Source organism: Pan paniscus, chromosome 4, assembly GCF_029289425.2.
Source record: "Pan paniscus chromosome 4, NHGRI_mPanPan1-v2.0_pri, whole genome shotgun sequence".
Taxonomy (NCBI): domain Eukaryota; kingdom Metazoa; phylum Chordata; class Mammalia; order Primates; family Hominidae; genus Pan; species Pan paniscus.
Genome location: NC_073253.2, coordinates 137,151,777 through 137,170,571, shown reverse-complemented (window position 1 = coordinate 137,170,571; position 18,795 = coordinate 137,151,777). Strand labels below are relative to the sequence as shown.

Below are 18,795 nucleotides of genomic sequence, written 5' to 3'. Positions count from 1 at the left end.
TCAAGCGATTCTCTTGCCTCAGCCTCCCAAGTAGCTGAGATTACAGGCGCCTGCTACCACATCCTGCTAATTTTTGTATTTTTAGTGGAGACGGGGTTTCACCATGTTGGCCAGGTTGGTCTCGAACTCCTGGACCTCAGGTGATCCTCCTGCCTTGGCCTCCCAAAGTGCTGGGATTACAGGCTTGAGCCACCGTGCCTGGCCGTTAAAGAACTTTTGAGCCACATATCAGCCCGTTCTAGGATCTGAGAAGACAGATGAGGAAAGAGCATTTGTGGCCTCCAGGAACACGGTCCAGTGGATTAGTAGTGGGCTTTGGAGTCCCACAAATCTGGGTTGGAATCACAGCTTGCTTACTTCGTAGGTATGTTATCTTGTGCAGGTTCCTTAACCACACTAAGTCTCAAGAGCTTCATCCGTAAAATAGGGAAAATACCTCATGCAATTGTTGTGAGGTTTAAATAAAATAATATGTTAAAAATGTTTAACTTGGTGTTTTGGGAATACCCTTCAAAAAATAAAAAATAAATAAATAAAAATGTTTAGCATAGTTCCTGGCACATAGTAAAAGCCCAGTAAGTATAAGTTGCTATTAATTATATTAGTAGGGGAGGTAAGCAGGCAAGTGTAATAGGTTAGGTTCCCATAGAAGCATGAGCAATGGATTGTGGGATCCCTTGGAAGGCTTCAGAAAAGTAGTTGCATTTGAGCGGGGTCTTTAAATGTGAATAAGAGCTTGCCAGGTGGAGAAGGAAGAAAGGCATTGCAAGCGGAGGAAACAATAAATAAAGGCCCAGAAGTTTGAATGTTGGGCAACTATTCAGAAATAGCCTTGCTTCGGGATTTGGGACGGCAACCTTTCACATTCCTTGTGTTGCTGTCCCCAAAATAAAGTAACAAACAAGTACGCTGGTTTGGCTGTGTTCTTCCTCCTGCGTCTTTTGTACCCTCCTTCCTTTCAGACTATCCATAGTTTGTGTCATTTCTCAAGGTTCAGCCCAATCCCAGCTCTTCAGTGTAGACTCCTCAACTGTTTGAGCCCTCCCTGCTCCCTACTTTTCCCAATTCCTATAGCACTTAATTTCTTACTACACAGTTTAGCAGTAATTATATGCTGTCTTGGTATTTATCTCATTTGTGTAACTCTAGCCTTCCCAGTTCTCTCCTTTCAGGACAGGAATAGCATTTTCCTATTCCGTGTCCCACATAGGGCTTGACGTAAATTGTCAGCCCAAAGAATATGTCCAAACAATCCCTGTTGACAGAACATCTTGTACTAATGATTATTACAGCCAAGGGTACCAGACCCCAGCCAGGGGATTTACTGATTTGAGTGGAAATGTATTCATTGCACATACAAACATTCATTGAGGGCCCTCCCTGTTTGAAGCTAGTTGAAAAGTTTTGAAGGAGAGACTAGGACATCTGCCCCCATGTATAGAATGGCATTATGGCATCTCTTGTCCCCATAAACAGAAACATCAGACCACTTGTGTGAGGGTAGATGGCGAGGGTGGCTGGAGCGCACAGCAGATCACCTGTTGAGTGCAGCTCCTGGGAGTGCTGTTGGTTGAATGGCAGCTGCCTCAACTGCCAGACCCCAAACTCTGTGGTTTTGGATTGTGGCTCAGTCCCTCTACACAGTCCCTCAAGTTGACTCAATCCCTCCACAAAGGTAAACTGACACTGGGAACCTATTGCCTACTGTCCAGTTAATCACCTTTCATGATGACTACACATGCCATTGTGTACTTTGTGTACTGTCACTACAGTGAGTATTCTAGATACTTGTTGCCTTCATTTTTGTAGGCATTCTTAATTTGCATTAATCAAATATATGATAGCTTATTTAGTGCTAAAGGATATGCTAAGTATATAACAATTTTAAAACATGGATGTGGGCCGGGCGCAGTGCCTCACGCCTGTAATCCCAGCTCTTTGGGAGGCCGAGGGGGGTGGTTCACGAGGCCAGGAGTTCAAGACCAGCCTGCCCAACATGGTGAAACCCCATCTCTACTAAAAAAAATACAAAAAATTAGTCAGGCGTGGTGGTGCGCATCTGTAATCCCAGCCATTTGGGAGGCTGAGGCAGGAGAATCACTTGAACCCAGGAGGCAGAGGTTGCAGTAAGCTAAGATCGCACCATTGCACTCCAGCCTGGGCGACAGAGCAAGACTCTGTCTTGAGGAAAAATTAAAACAAAACAAAACAAAACATGGATGTGGTCCTTGCCCTCACAGAAAATAGCCTAGGAGTGCAAACAAAGTCAGTAAGCAATTAAAATACAGAGTGGTGTTTTAGTTACTTATTGCAGCATAACAAACACCCCAAAATTGAGTGGCTTAAAACAATCATTATCTCTCACAGTTCTGCAAATTGACTGGGCTCAGCTGGGCAATTCTGCTGGTCTCACTTGGGGTCTCTTATGAGGTTGTAGTCAGATGGCAGTCATATGAAGACTCAAGTAGGGCATTGGAAAGGCTGGGCCTCTTTCTCCATGTAGTCTCAGGTCCCCTCTGCGCCACATGACCTCTCCAGCTGTGTTGCTGAACTTCTTACACAGTGGCTCAGAGCTTCCAAAAGTACACAAGTGGAAGCTGGCAGGAACTGGCATAGCATCACTTCTGCACTCTGTTGGTTAAAGCAACTCACAGGGTCAGCCCAGAATCAGTGTGGGAGGGGAAAACGTAAGGTCACAAATACTGGGAAGTAGACTTTGGAGACAAGCAAGTGCTGTGGTGAAGAAAGTACAGAGTGCTATGGGAACACCCAGGGAAGGCCCATAACCTAGGCATGGAAGTCAGGAAGACTTCCTGGAAGCAGTGATGCTAAATTAACCTGAATGATGAGGCCTGGAAACTAACCAGGTGAAGAAGAGGAAAAGAAACCCAGTTCAGGCAGGGGACACAGCTGACTGATACAAAGTTCCAGAAAGGCAAAGAAAGCACAATTTAAGATCACTGTAGCTGGAGCCGGGAGGGAGGCATGGAGTCATGGCGATGGGGTGGTGATAGGCCTTTAGTCTGGAGAGGTAAATAGCACAAGGTCATAACACCTTGTAAGCCCATAAAACATTTGGACTCTGTCCTGAAGGCACGAGACATCTAGGAAGGGTTTTGGCAGGGGAGTGACCAGGCCAGAGGGATCCAAGAAAGGCTATTGGCTGCTGTATTAGTGGGGGTCAAGCCCTCATTTTCACCCTGTGCCTTCTAGGCCAGTGACCTCACCTTCAGCACTGAGAAAGCTGAGTCATCACCTCAGCACTGATACTAGTACTAGCTCTTCTTGCTTTTGCTTTTTATTAGTGGGGATTTTGTTTTTATTTATTTTTTATTTTTTGAGATGGAGTCTTGCTCTGTCGCCCAGGCTTGAGTGCAGTGGTGCAATCTTGGCTCATGGCAACCTCCGCTTCCTGGGTTCAAGCAATTCTCCTGCCTCAGCCTCCTGAGTAGTTGGGATCACACACCCAGCTAATTTTTGTGTTTTTAGTAGAGACGGAGTTTTGCCATGTTGGCCAGGCTGTTCTCGAACTCCTGACCTCAGGAGAGGAGGTCTGACCAAAGTGCTGAGATTATGGGTGTGAGCCACCACACCTGGCTGGGATTTTTCTTATAAAACTGCAAATGCCTTTATACAAATATTTTTGTTTTAATTGCTTTTTAAAGAACATATCATAGAAAACCTACCTGGTAGGGATCTGGACATGGGGTTGGTCAGGGGTCAATTTATTTTATTTTATTTTATTTTATTTTATTTTATTTTATTTTATTTTATTTTTTGAGTTGGAGTTTCGCTCTTGTTGCCCAGGCTGGAGTGCAATGGCACGATCTCGGCTCACCGCAACCTCCACCTCCCGGGTTCTAGGGATTCTCTTGCCTCAGCCTCCCAGGTAGCTGGGATTACAGGCATGCGCCGCCACACCCAGCTAATTTTTGTATTTTTAGTAGAGACGGGGTTTCACCATGTTGGTCAGGCTGGTCTTGAACTCCCGACCTTAGATGATCCACCTGCCTCGGCCTCCCAAAGTGCTGGGATTACACATGTGAGCCACCACACCCGGCCAGGGGTCGATTTATACTTAAGTGTGACGTATATTAAGGAAGAGCCCACTGGCAGGGAGCATAGAGCAAGCCAAGCTCAGTGGATTTGACCCCTCAGATAAATAATGGTCGTCAAAAAGCTCCTACTCTAGTAAAAAGTCAAATAATACTAAAGGCTTATATCAAAAGACAGCAGACCTCTGCCACACGCTCTCTACTCTCTAATCCTACTCTCTGGAGGCAATTATTTTCAACTCTGTAAAGTGTCAGAAAGCAGCACAGGAGAGCAGGGGTTCTAGAATTGAATTGTCTAGCATCCAACACAGCTGTCTCCCTTAGCAGCTGGGTTATCTTGGTCAAGTTCATTATAATATCTTTTCCCTTAGTTTCTTCATCTGTATGATGGGAATGATAATTGTATTCTTCTTATGAGATGACACAGTTAAACTGCTGGGCACATGGTCTATAAATGGTGGCTGTATTTGATGATGATGAAGAAGAATCTAACTTAAGAGCAGCTGTGAGTACACCTAGAGGTTAGCTGCACACTAAACAAATAAATGTAAGGCGTGTTTATGATTTGGCAGAAATGACAAGAACACAGTCTCAGTTGGAAAGGTCTGTCTCTTCCCTTTGTTCTAAGGCTAAACTCTGTTCTCAGTCCCATTCCCTTCCTGTCCCTTTTAGAACCTTGTCTTTATAATTATCCTGACCCTCATGCCAAAGCGTACATCTTTCTCCTACCTTTTTCCTTTCCGCCTGTGAAATATACACAGGCCTTTCCAATCTTGGGGGAAAAAATCCTTTACTTGATCCTCCTGCCCTTTTCAGCTACCATTCTGTTTCTTTCTCCCTACTGCCAGATTTCTTAATTAGGTAACACACATGCTACCTTCCATTTCTGCATGACTCCTTCACTTTTCAGCCTTGTCTCCCAGCTTCCATCCCTTTTCTTCTGACACAGGGGTCACTAGGGTCATCAAAGACCACCTCATTAACCACCAGTGGACCTTTGCTCAATCAGACACCTTGACCCAGAGCACTTGACTCAGTTGACCATCCACTCCTTAAATCTTACACACAAAACCTCATCATCCGCTTCCATTTTTCTGCTATTGTGTAGTTTCCCCAAGCCACCCAGGAAAGGAATCTTGAACTCATTGTTGGCTCAACGCTTCCTTCTCTGCCCTCCCCCATACTAGTTTTCTGTTTTCTTTTTTTCCTCTGGTTCAGGTTTTCCCATGACCCCACACTAGTTTTGACTCTTACTTCAAATATTAGAAACTCATTGAAGCTAGCTTTTGAAAAAGTTTTATCAGGGTATGGAAGAGTGGACAGGACATTTAATGAACCCCAAGGGAAGAGACAGCTGGGACCCAGGAAAGACCAGAATTATGGACTCAGGAGGCAACAAAGTGAGCCCTTTCTCTCTGGCTTTCTGTCTGGCTTTCTCATGATTTGCCCAGATACCCCAAAGGTGTCAGACACTCCCATACCCAGTTGGTCACTGGGTCCTGTCAAAATCACCTTCTTTTGCATCAGACCCTTAAATCTGTCTCCTCTTCAGCTTCCCTGGTCTCTACATCTGTCTAGCAGTGCTTCTTCCTCCTTCTGACCCCTAGTACCAGCATTGTCCAGATGTGCATTCTTTCCCTATTGCTCTTAAACTCCCTCTGTCCTGTTGACTCTTAAATGAAAATACAGTGGTTAAGAGCTTGGGTTCTGGAGTCCTGATAATCAGGGTTTGAATCCTCCACCACTTTCTCAGTTGTGTGCACTTTGGGAAGTTATTTGAATTTTTTGAGCTTCACTTCCTCATCTATGAAATGGAGCACATGTAAAGTTCTTAGTTAGCACAGTGCCTGGCACACAGAAAGAACTCAAAACGGTGACTATCATTAGCCTTACCTTTGTCCTCTTTCCCGAGTTCCAGTTCAGTCCTCCACCACCTGCTAGATTTATCCATTAGATGTCATGCTGTGACCTCAGATCCACCTGTCAGAATTCCCCAGATGCTAGTGGAGGATGCAGCTTTCTGATAGCTGGAGGGTGGGAAGACTTGAAAAGGCAGGTGGTCCCATCGAATCCTCAAAGAAACCCCGTACCTGACCTCAGCCAGGCCTCAGCAGAGAAGGCCCTGAAGAACAGCTCCCCCAGAAGCCTCCAAACCCTGTGCTGGCTGACTCTTGGGTTCTAGGAGGGCAGGCAGAGCTGCCATTATGAGAGCAAATGGAGGATGTGAATTCAACCTTTAAAAAAAAGCCCCAGGTGGTGAAGGGAGGTGTAGCAGGATCAGTGAAGTTTGGAAGCGGGTGAGAAAGGTGACAGCAACACCCTCAGGGCATTGAGCTGGGTTTAGGCTGGGGCCTCCCTCAAGCACTGGGGATTTGGCAGCATGGAAGTCAGAGATGCTCCTGTTTTTAGCTGAGCTGCTGCAGGTCCCCTTTGCCGCCCTTGTGAACATTCCTCATTAAGTGCCATGTGTGGAACAGGGTGGATGCATTCCCCGCCCCTCAGCCCTGCTCTCCCTACCTCCTCTCTGCTCTTGGGTGGTGGCAGTCCTATTGGCAGGAACCCAGGAGGGGCAGGGCCAAACTCTATCCAGCACAGAACTGGAGTCATGACGGTTGGAGGTAGGTAATCTCACAGCTGTTTTCTCCAGGCAGTGTGACCAAGTAGATCAGAGCTCTGGCTCTGAATCAGAATGTTTGTGCGCCTGTTCGAATCTCGCTTCTGCTTTTACTCTTTTTTTGACACTAGGCAAGTTGTTTAAATTCTTTATGTCTCATCTGTATAATGGGGATGATAATAGGCCACTCTAATAGTTGTGAGTTTTAGTTAGATAATGCAGGTAAAGCACTTAGCTTAGTCCATCTATGCCACTTGGAGCCAAGGGCCCTGTCCTTGTAGGAACGACCACCCCCATTGCTGTCTTCACCCCATCTGTGTTGTCCTCTGTTCACATATCCATCTCTGCCTTTGAACTACAAGCTCCATTAAGTCAGAGATTGAATTGCATGAGTCTGTGTCTCTGGTGCCCAACACAGGACGTAGCATATAGAAGAACTTAATAAATGAATGTTTACTGTTGGAAGGAACTGGTGAAACAATGTAGAAGACCCAGGATTCCCTCTGGCCTGAGTCCCACCATCCCCTCTGGGTCATTTACCACAAATAGAGAGCCTAGGCCAGTCACGTCCCGGGGACTGAGGATACAGCAGCGAATGAGATAGGCTGGGCTCCTGGCCTCATGGAGTGAATTGTTCAGGGGGTGATGGACGGGAAACATAACAAAACTGATGATACGTTTCAATTAGGAAGGTTGCTAGGAAGGAGAAGCTGGGCTGCTATGACAGCATAGAGCAGAGGAACTATATTTTGGGCAGAAATGAATCGGGAAGAGTATCCTGGACAATGTTACAAGTAAATTGAGGCCCAAAGAAAGGGCAGGCTGGGTTGAAGCAGAAGGTGGAAAAGAGCCATCTAGGCAGAGGGAACAGCAGATGCAAAGGTCCTGAGGCAGATAGGAACTAGGTTGCTCAGTGGAAGTCAAGGTTAATGTGGCTGGAACCCAGTGATGGAAGGGGTCAGTGACCTCTCCAAGGCTGCAAAGCTAGGAGCACGGGTTGTAAGAGCCGTGTAGGCTATGATGAGAATTTGAATTTTTATCCCTGATTATAATAGCTAACATTTATTAAATTGTATGTATATGTGCACTGTGTTAAGTATTTCGCATGGTTTCTCATTTACTTTTCACAGCCTCCCTGGGAGACTGGTACTATTATTCCCATTTTACAGATGATGAAATGCTGGCTCAGGGAGGTAAATTTCTTCAAGGTCACATAGTTAACGGTGGCAGAGTTGATTTGAACCCAGGTATCAGGATCCAACGCCTGCCCCTTTAGGCCCCGCGTGGCCCAGCTTAAGAGCTAAGTGCGGACTTGGATCCGCGGACTTGGATCCGCGGACTTGGATCCGCAGTACACGTTCCTCAAGGCCTAGGTTCCTCTTTCGCCGCCTCCCTTCCCCCGGATTGGGGAAGGCAGGTGCAGGATTGCCCTGACCAGAGGAGCGCCCCGGCGGCAGGCTCAACTGCCTGCGGAGACTGCCCCAGAATCGCCCGGGGTCGGGCCGCACCCACGTGACAGCCCCGCGGCTGAGCTGCGGAGCACCGCCGCAGTGCAGTGGGCGCCGGCGTGTGCGCGCTCCTGCTGCTGCCGCGGCTGTGAAATCTGGAGGGAACCGACCCCAGACGGTGGCCCGGGGCCTGGGAGGGAGGGCGCCCCTCCGCGCTCGGCAGGGGGCTCTCTCTCCCCACGATCCCGGGGCCGAGCCCGCAGCTCCACTGCCTGCATCACGTTACCTCCAGCCTTGAGGGGGAAAGCAGCGTTCATTTCTGATTAAAAATGACTATTTTTAATGGGCATCATTCTTTATTTCTTGCTGTCCTCTCCCAGGGCTAGAAAGAGGCGGAAAGCGACACTGAGAATCCATTCCAAACGAGCAGCCAAGAGGAGACGCGGCAGCTCCCAGATGTTGATGTTTTGTTTTTTGACATAAATCTTTGCACTCATATGGGAGTTTTCATTGATTCATGTTCCCATCTGCTGAATTTCCTTTTATTTATTTAATATGGCTTTGGGGGGATATCTTGCTCCGAGGCTCTGGAGGAACAATAACTGTGGCAACCGTTGCACCCCACCCCCAAATCCCAAAAACCTTGGCTGCCGGGGGAGGGAAATTTAGTGGCATCCTGCGCTCATGCCCTCATCTTGGAGGCAAGCGCTCTAGGCATGCGTTTACGTGGCTGTTCTACTTGGGGCCTGCCCAAGGCTGTAAACCCAAGAAAGAAACAGCATAAGAGAGTAGGGGATCATTCTCTGTTCCTCATCCTTCCTGCCCACCCACAGCACCGTGTTTCCTTCATGCTAAAACACACTTACTCTCCTTTTAACAACTTGGAAATCAGGAAACATTTAACAGCGGATGTATTAAGTGTGTTAAACGTATATCCTTCTCCCCCCACTCATTCTGCACACTCCCATCCCACTAGTGATTCTTAGCAATAAAGAACTCCAGCTCTGGAGTCAGACTGCCTGGGCTTGAATCCTGACTCTGCTTTCTCTAATGAATTCTTGAGCAAGCTAACTTCTCTGAGCCTGGGATTCGTCATCTGTAAAATGAGGATAATAACTATCTCTTTCTCAGATATAGGTACATTTTACCGATGAGGAAACTGAGGCTGAGAGTAATTAAGAGATTTGCCCAACTAGAGCAGAGCTAGGAAACACCTCCTAGGTCTTTCTGATCCTCACCCTATCCCACCACCTCTCCTATGCCCACAACCCCCTATGTATCTCACATCCAGTCCACCCTTCTCTGCATGTACTACATGGGACTGTCCTTGCAGGACAGGATATGGCTGGACATCTAAGACTCTATAAGTTGGTTCTAAGCTTACCCTGTGGGTGCACATACCCTTAACCCTTCATGCCCTTTTATTGGAATTTCCATGCATGGTAAGCAGTCAGGATGCCTTTGCATGTGCTTAGTATCTTATGGGAGGTAAGCCCTCAAAATATGTTTATTCAAGAAAATTTGAGGCTGGGCGTGGTGGCTCACACCCATAATCCCAGCGCTTTGGGAGGTTGAGGTGGGCGGATCACTTGAGCTCAGGAGTTTGAGGCCAGCCTGGCCAACATGGTAAAACCCCGCCTCTACTAAAAATAAAAAAAAATTAGCCCAGTGTGGTGGTGCACACCTGTAATCCCAGCTACTTGGGAGGCTGAGGCAGGAGAATTGCTTGAACCTGGGAGATGGAGGTTCCAGTGCACCAACATTGTGCCACTGCATTGCAGCCTGGGTGACAGAGTGAGACACCATCTCAAAAAAAAAAAAAAAAAAAAGCGAGAGAGAGGAAAAAAAAATTTGATGGTGTAGAAGGGCATTTCTGCTCATGTTGCCCAAAACCACCTAGAAAGAAATTATTGCCTTCTTGAACTAAAGCCTACTCATTGGTTCCATGATTTTATCATTGAGGTTGCCGTGAGATAGAAAAGAAGGGGAAATTATTAATCAAAGTAAGCAGGAAAGAAATAACTCCAGAAATAATGGGAAGTGGGTGAGTAATACATTGTAGCAAAATGGCTAATTATCCACCAACATCCATTCTCTCCTTCTTCCATGGTATTAGAATTCAGCTGGGATGTGGCTGTCCAGTCAGGGTCTACATTTTCTAGCCTTTCACGAAGATAAGAGTAAGTTTTAAAAAAAAAAACTCGAAAGAATATGTACAGTATGATCCCATTCACTTATATTTCAAAAATAGGCAAGACTAAATTATATTATTTAGAAATGCATATATGGGTAATACAACTATAAAGAAAGAAAGGGAATGTTGTTACAGATACATATGTAATAGATATATATTAATATATTATAGATTCGTATACATGTTTTAGACATCTTCTGTATATATGTTATATTTCACAATTACCTTTTTAAGATGTTACTTACCTGGCTAAGCGTGGTGGCTCACACCTGTAATCCCAGCAGTTTGGGTGGCCAAGGAGGGTGGATCATCTGAGGTCAGGAGTTCGAGACCAGCCTGGCCAATATGGCGAAACCCCGTCTCAACTAAAAACACAAAAATTTGCCGTGCGTGGTGGCGCACGTCTATAATCCCAGCTACCTGGGAGGCTGCGGCAGGAGAATAGCTTGAACCCGGGAGGCGGAGGTTGCAGTGAGCCAAGATCCACCATTGCACTCCCTGCTGGGTGACAAAAGTGAAACTCTGTCTCAAAAAAAAAAAAGAAAAGAAAAAAGAAAATGTTACTTACCTTATAGGGTTGTGTGGGAACTGAATGAGGTGATGCATTTGTGAGGCTCTAAGTTTAACTGCCTGGTGCATTGTAGGTACTCAATGGAAACAACTTTTTTCATTTATTATTTTTTATTTTTAAAATTATTTAATTATTTTACAGATGGGGGTCTCAGTTAGTTGCCCAGGCTGGAGTGCAGTGGCATGATGATAGCTTACTGCAGACTCGAACTCCAGGGCGCAAGAGATTCTCCCTCCTCAGCCTTTGCAGTAGCTGGGACTATAGGCACATGCCTCTGCCCCTGGCTGGCAGTAACTGTTCATGTTGAGGGAAGGATTTGAGGCCTTGAAGAAGGCCACATAATTAGCCAATGATAAGATTTTAAAAAGGTCCTACTTTTTTCTATGAAAGACATTCACTTCAAATATATATATACATATATATACACACACATATATATACATACACACACACACACACACACATATATATGGTTTTTTTGCGAAGGAGTCTTGCTCTTTCGCCCAGGCTGGAGTGCAGTGGTGTGATCTCAGCTCACTGCAACCTCTGCCTCCCGGGTTCAAACGATTATCCTCCCTTAGCTTCCTGAGCAGCTGGGATTACAGGCATGTGCCACCACACCCAACTAATTTTTTTTTTCACTTTTAGTGGAGACGGATTTCACCATGTTGGCCAGGCTGGTCTCGAACTCCTGACCTCAGGTGATCCACTCGCCTCGGCCTTCCAAAGTGCTGGGATTTTAGGCGTGAGCCACTGTGCCTGGCTGACTTCCTATATTTGTGTATATAAGTGTGTGTGTATAGGGGTGGTGATTATTGATTGATTTAGGGTTAATTGATGGTCACAAACTTAGTGAAGACTTGAAGAATTTCACCCTTCCCTTTAGAGAAGACACAGAGGATGAAAGGAAAATTGCTCGACTAGAGGAAGCCTGCCCCTGGATGAGAAGAGGTAAGAGCAGTGAGGATACAATTATATTTGTGCTGGCTCCATATGAGAGGCCCAGGCAGGAGGCTCCATCCCCTGGATGTCCCACCTACATCCTCTTGGGCGCATCATGCTTCCTGCAGTGTTGATGAGGCCTCAGAAGTCAGAACAGGCGACCGTGGGATGGCCCAGACCCAGCTCAGGGATGCTGAGGGAAGCTATTCTGCTGACTGTGTGCCCTAAGGCACCGTGGAAGCAGCCAAGAGTGAGAGCAGTCACCAAGCCAAAAGGCACTGGGATCAGCCAGGGAGACCAGGAAAACCTGGCCAGAGTCTTCCAGCCAGGCCATGCCAACAGAGCTGTGCACCTCTGGATGCCATGCCCCAGGGTCTCAAGCTTGCTCAGTCTTGGCCATGAGCTCCTAGAGGTGCCTCCCCAAGGGGAGCCCAGTCAGGCCTCCTTTCCCTACCATAGTTTCCTGGTTTCCACACTGTGGGCTGATACATTTTGTTGTGCAATGGAAGCCATGGGGATAAGGGGGGTTAAACGCTGGTCCCACTACTTACACTGTGGATTCTTGGGCTAGAGGCTCCTTAAGATTTTTCCCTTCTACTCTGATCCCTTCTAGTTAATCCAGTTCAGTCATTCAGTTCACTCTATATCCGGCTGGGCGTGGTGGCTCATGCCTGTAATCCCAGCACTTTGGGAGGCCGAGGCTGGTGCATCACCTAAGGTCAGGAGTTCAAGACCAGCCTGGCCAACATGGCGAAATCCCACCTCTACCAAAAAATATAAGAAATTAGCCAGGCGTGGTGAAGCGCGCCTGTAATCCCAGCTGCTCTGGAGGCTGAGTTAGGAGAATCGCTTAAACCTGGAGGCGAGGTTGTAGTGAGCCGAGATCACACCACTGCACTCCAGCCTGGGTGACAGAGCGAGATTCTGTCTCAAAAAAAAAAAAAAAATTCACCCTGTATCTACTGGGCACGTGTAACGTCAAGGTGCTTTTTCTTTTCTTTATTTTATTTTTTTTTTTGAGACAGAGTCTCGCTCTCATCCAGGCTGGAGTGCAGTGGCACAATCCCAGCTCACTGCAGCCTCAACCTCCCAGACTCAATCTATCCTCCTGCATCAGCCTCCCAGGTAGCAGGGACTACAGGCACATGCGCCACCACACCCAGCTAATTTTTTATTTTTTTGTAGAGATGGGTTTTTGACATGTTGCCCAGGCCTCAGCCTCCCAAAGTGCTGAGATTACAGGCATGAGCCACCATGCCCAGCCTCAAGGCGCTTTTTCCAAATGCTAGCATCATGATGATGAAGAAGGAAGATATGGGCCCTGCCCTCATGGAGTTTACAGTCTATGGGAAAAGAGGTGCAGGATAAGCCATACAATTATGATGTATATTACAAAAAGTAAAAGAGAATGGAAGAGAATCAATTCGAAGCTTAACATTGTTTAGCAATGTTTCTCAAAATATGGTCCCTGGACCACTTGCATCAGGGGTATCCGAGGTACTTGTTGAAAATTCAGGTCCTGGGCATCATGCCAGATATGCTGAATCCAAAGCTCTGAATGTGGAGCCTAAGGAACTTGCTTTTTAAAAAAATTTAGGTAAAATCTACATAACAAAAAATTAGCCATTGAAAGTATACACTTCAGTGGCATTTAGTACATTCACAATGTTGTACAATCATCATCTCTATCTAGTTCCAAAACATTTGATCATCTCCCAAAGAAACTCCTGACTCATTAAGCAGTCACTCCCATTCTCCCTTTGCCCCATCCCCTGGTAACCACTAACCTTCTTTCTATCTGTATGAATTGACCTTTTCTAGATATTTCATAGAAATGAAATCATACACTACATGATCTTTTGCGTCTAGCTTCCTTCACTTAACAATGTTTTCAAGGTTCATCCATGTTGTAGCATACATCAGTACTTCATTTATTTTTATTGCTAAATAATATTCTATTGTGTGGGTATACCACATTTTCTTTATCCATTCATCCATTGATGGATATTTGGGTTGTTTCCATCTTTTGGCTATTGTGAATATTGCTACTGTGAATATATACAAGTATTTGAGTATCTACTTTCAAGTCTCTTGGGTATACCCCTACGAATGAAATTGCTGGGTCATACGGCAATTCTATGTTTAACATTTTAAGGAACCACCAACTGTTTTCCACAGTGGCTGTACCATTTTATGTTCCCATCAGGAAGGCCCAAGGGTTTCAGTGTCCCCACATTCTTGCCAATACTTGTTCTTTTCCTTAATTATAGCCATCACAGTGGGTATAAAGTGGTATCTCATTGTAGTTTTGATTTGCATTTCCGTAATGACTAATGATGTTGAGCATCTTTTCATGTACTTTTTGGCCATTTATATGTCTTCTTTAGAGAAATGTCTATTCAAGTCCTTTGCTCATTTAAAAAATAGTTATCTAGGCCAGGCAGGGTGCTCACACCTGCAATCCCAGCACTTTGGAGGCCAAAGAGTATGGATCACTTGAGCCCAAGAGTTTGAGACCAGCTGGGGCAACATGGCAAAACCCCATCTCTATGAAAAAATACAAAAAATTAGCCTGGCATGGTGGCACCTGTAGTCCCAGCTACTCAGGAGGCTCAGGTGGGAGGATCACTTGAGCCCCAGGAAGGTTGAGGCTGCAATGAGCTGTGATCTTTCCACTGTACTCTAGCCTGGGTGACAGAGTGAGACCTTGTGTCAAAAAAAAAGGATTGTCTTTTTGTTATCAAATTATAAGAGTCCTTTATATATTCTGGATACTAGAAGTTTATTGGATATGTGATTTGCAAATTGACAAATGAAATGAAAAGTGTCTTTTCACTTTCTTGAAGATGTTCTCGGATGCATGAAAGTTTTTAATTTTGCTGAAGTCCAGTGTATCCGTACTTACTTTTTGTTGCATGTGGTTTTGATATCATGTTTAAGAAACCATTGCCAGGCCGAGCGTGGTGGCTCATGCCTGTAATCCCAGCACTTTGGGAGGCTGAGGCGGGCAGATCACCTAAGGTCAGGAGTTCGAGACCAGCCTGGCCAACATGGTGGAACCCTGTCCCTACTAAAAAATATAAAAATTAGCCGGGCGTGATGGCCGGCACTTTGCTCCCAGCTACTTGGGAGGCAGAGGCAGGAGAATCGTTTGAACCCGGGAGGCGGATGTTGCAGTGAGCCGAGATTGAGCCATTGCACTGAAGCCTGGGGGATGAAAGCAAGACCGCTCTCAAAAAAAAAAAAAAAAAAAAAAAAGAAACCATTGCCAAATCCAAAGTCATGAATATTTACCCTTATGTTTTCTCCTAAAGGTTTTACACTTTTTGCTCTTACATTTAGGTATTTGATACATAATGAGTTCAAAATTTTTGTTTGTTTTTTGTTTTTGTTTTAGGCCACTAAGTTTGTGGTAATTTGTTACATAGCAATAGAAAGCTAATTCAGGACCAGAGCAAGAAAAGTTTCTGAAGCTATTGCAGGTATGATATAAGCTGCTTTCCTGCTTGGGCCTTATGACCCAGCAGATTCAACAGTGCTCCAAACGTCTATTGCAGATAGGAATGCTGGTGAACCATCTGGGAATCCCTGATAGAGGAATCATGATGTAGACTCCTAGAGTTTTGTATTGCAGCTATGTCTTTTTACACAAATAACTCATTCACACTTTGAAAAAATAAAATATACAACTCCTGGGCTTGTTCCTGGGCTCTGGTGGAGACCAAATGCCTGACCTAGGATGCCAAGTGAACATGTAGCATTTACCCATTTATCATAAGGGGTATTTTAAAGATGAACAGCCAGATGGAGAGATGGATAGGTCAAGCCATGTGGGAAGGGGCATAGAGCTTTCATACATCTCTAGGCATGCCACCTTCCCTCCAAGTATCTTCATGTGTTCAGCTATCCAGAAGCTCCTTAGTGAGTTAATATTTGTATATGGTATGAGGTAAGGGGTCCAACTTTCTTCTTTGTTCTTCTTTCTTTCTCCTTCTTCTTCCTTCTTCTTCCTCCTTCTTTCTCTTCCTCCTCCTCCTCTTCCTTCCTCTTCTTCTTCTTCTCCTTCTCCTTCTCCTTCTTCTTCCTTTTTTGTATGTGGATATCCAGTTGTCCCAGCACTATTTGTTGAAGACACTATTTTTTGCCCATTGAATGCTCTTGGCACCCTTGTCAAAAATCAATTGACCCCATAGCTGTATTAGTATATTTTTGGACTCTCAATTCTATTTCGTTGATATATATCTCTCTATCCTTTATGCTACTATCACACTATTTTGATTACTGTAGCTTTGTAATACGTTTTGAAATCAGGAAGTGTAAGTCTTCCAGCTTTGTTCTTCTTTTTCAAGATTGCTTTGGCTATTTGGGGTCCGCTGCAATTCCATTTGAATTTAAGGATCGGCTTTTCCATTTCTGCATTGAGTCAAAAGCTCTGAAGGTAAAGCCAAGGAATCTGCTTTTTTTTTAAAAAAAAAAATAAGTTTTGATTGTGAGTAAAATACACACAACATAAATTTTACCACTTTAACCATTTCTAAATGTACAGTTAAGTGCATTCACATTTTTATGCAGTCAATACCCAGAACTTTTTCATCTTGCAAAACTGAAACTATACCCATTAAACAACCCCCCTTTTCCTCCTACCCCTGGAACCTGATAACCACCATTCTACTTTCTGTCTCTATGAGTTGGACTACTCTAGGTACTTCATATAAGTGGAATCATATAGTAGTTGTCTTTTTGCGACTGGCTTATTTCACTAATGTCCTCAAGTTTCATCCATGTTGTAGCATGTGTTTGAATTTCCTTTCTTTTTAGGGTTGAATAATATTCCATTGTATGGATATACCACATTTTCTTTACGTATTCAGCTATCAGTGAACATTTGAGTTGCTTCCACTTTGGCTATTGTTGAATAATGCTGTTATAAACATGGGCATACAAATATCTCCTCAAGGCCCTGCTTTCAATTATTTTGAATTTATATCCAGAGGTAAAATTACTGGATCATATGGTAATTCAATTTTTAGCTTTTTGAGGAACCACCGTACTATTTTCCATAGCAGCTGTACCATTTTATCCTCCCACAAAAGCTTCCGTTTTCCACATCCTCACTTTTTTTTTTTGAGATGGAGTCTCACTCAGCCACCCAGGCTGGAGTACAGTGGTGCAATCTCGGCTCACTACAACCATGGTCTCCCGGGTTCAAGTGATTCTCCCGTCTCAGCCTCCCGAGTAGCTGGGATTACAGGCACCCGCCATCATGCCTGGCTAATTTTTGTATTTTGGTAGAGACGGGGTTTCACCATGTTGGCCAGGCTGGTCTTGAACTCCTGACCTCAAGTGATCCACCTGCCTTGGCCTCCCAAAGTGCTAGGATTACAGGTGTGAGCCACAGTGCCCAGCTTCTTTCTTTCTCTTTTTTTAGGGGGGGATAGTGTGTGGTGATATTGCATTGTGGTTTTGATTTTCACATAGGAATCTGCCTTTTTAAATGAACTTTTTATTTTGGAATGATTTTAGATTTACAGAAAAGTTACAAAGATAGTACAGAGAGTTCCTGCACATCTTTCATTTGGTTTCCATTTCCCCTAATGTTATCATCTTACATTACAATGGCACTTTGACAAAACTTGGAATCTGCTTTGTACTAAGCACGTGCGTGTGCACACACACGTTCACATCACTTATACTCATTATTTATTTATTTATTTGAGACAGGCTCTTATTCTGTCACCCAGGCTGGAGTGCAGGGTGTGATCTCAGCTCACTGCAACCCCCACCTGCCAGGCTCAAGTGATCCTCCTGCCTCAGCCTCCTGAGTAGTTGGGACTACATGCACATGCTACCACACCCAGCTAGTTTTTTGTATTTTTCTGTAGAGACAGAGTTTTGCCATGTTGCCCAGGCTGGTCTCGAACTCCCGGGCTCTAGGGATCCACCCACCTTGGCCTCCCAAAGTGATGGGATTACCGGCATGAGCCACTGCGCCTGGCCGTGATTCTTACTTGCACTACAGTTTGAGAGCTACTAATCTAGGGGTCAGGAAAGTCCTTCCAGGGAAATACATTTCAGCTGTTACTTGAAAGATGTGCATGAGTGAGTAAAAGGAACAGTGTGTGATCCAGGCAAAGGAAACAAACTGTGCCAAAGCCTGGGGGTAATAAAGAACTTGGAACATTTAAGGATAATCATAATAGCGGTAATAGTAATTTATTGACACTTACCATATGCCAAGCACCGGTAAGCACTTTAGAACATTATTTTACTTAATTTTCCACAACAATCCTATAAAGTGGAAAATATGATCATTTCTATCTTATAGAAGAGGTAACAGAATTGAAAGAAGTAACTTGCCCAAGGCTACACAACTGTAATGTGGCAAAAGCAAATTTGAACTTAGGTCTTTCCTGATTCCTTTTCTCCCACTAGGCCCCAGTAAATTTTATTCACCTGCTTGCAGCAAGAAGCAAAACCTTAAATATGTGGCTTTTCCTCCTTCTGGTCTACTCTTCCCACTGTCTTTTCCAGACTTCTCATCCTTCAGGGTTCAGAGAGGTCTTCCCATTCCAAAGCTATTCCTTAATGTTATTCTCTCTCATTGCATTGAAGGCTAAATTAATGAATAAATATAAATAAACAGTCTTAGCAACAATTTGCAATTATATACTCATTCATGCATTTATTTATTTAATGCCTATCTTTCCTGCTGTACTGTCAACTTCATGAAGGCAAGGATCCAATCCGTCTGGTTCACCTAGTACCAGGAAGTGCTTACTAAATATGTGGGGTTTTTTTTGTTTTTTGTTTTTTGTTTGTGAGATGGAGTCTCGCTCTGTCACCCAGGCTGGAGTGCAGTGGCACCATCTCGGCTTACTGCAACTTCTGCCTCCTGGGTTCAAGCGATTCTCCTTGCTTCAGCCTCCCGAGCAGCTGAGATTACAGGCACCCACCACCATGCCTAGCTAATT

General features: G+C 44.8%; 1 long non-coding RNA gene across 3 annotated transcripts in view; it reads right to left on the bottom strand.

The window, feature by feature from the left end:
- Positions 1 to 10,394: 10,394 nt before the first annotated feature.
- LOC117980392 (uncharacterized) overlaps positions 10,395 to 18,795 on the bottom strand; it is a 30,834-nt gene continuing 22,433 nt past the window's right edge. Inside the window, exons 3-4 of one of the 3 annotated variants that reach the window (XR_004671681.3) lie at positions 18,278 to 18,437; positions 10,395 to 16,280 (exon numbers count right to left, since the gene is read on the bottom strand). This is a non-coding gene — a long non-coding RNA (uncharacterized LOC117980392). The remainder of the gene's footprint in view (positions 16,281 to 18,277; positions 18,438 to 18,795) is intronic. The other 2 variants (XR_004671678.3, XR_004671677.3) reach the window with 2 other exon arrangements.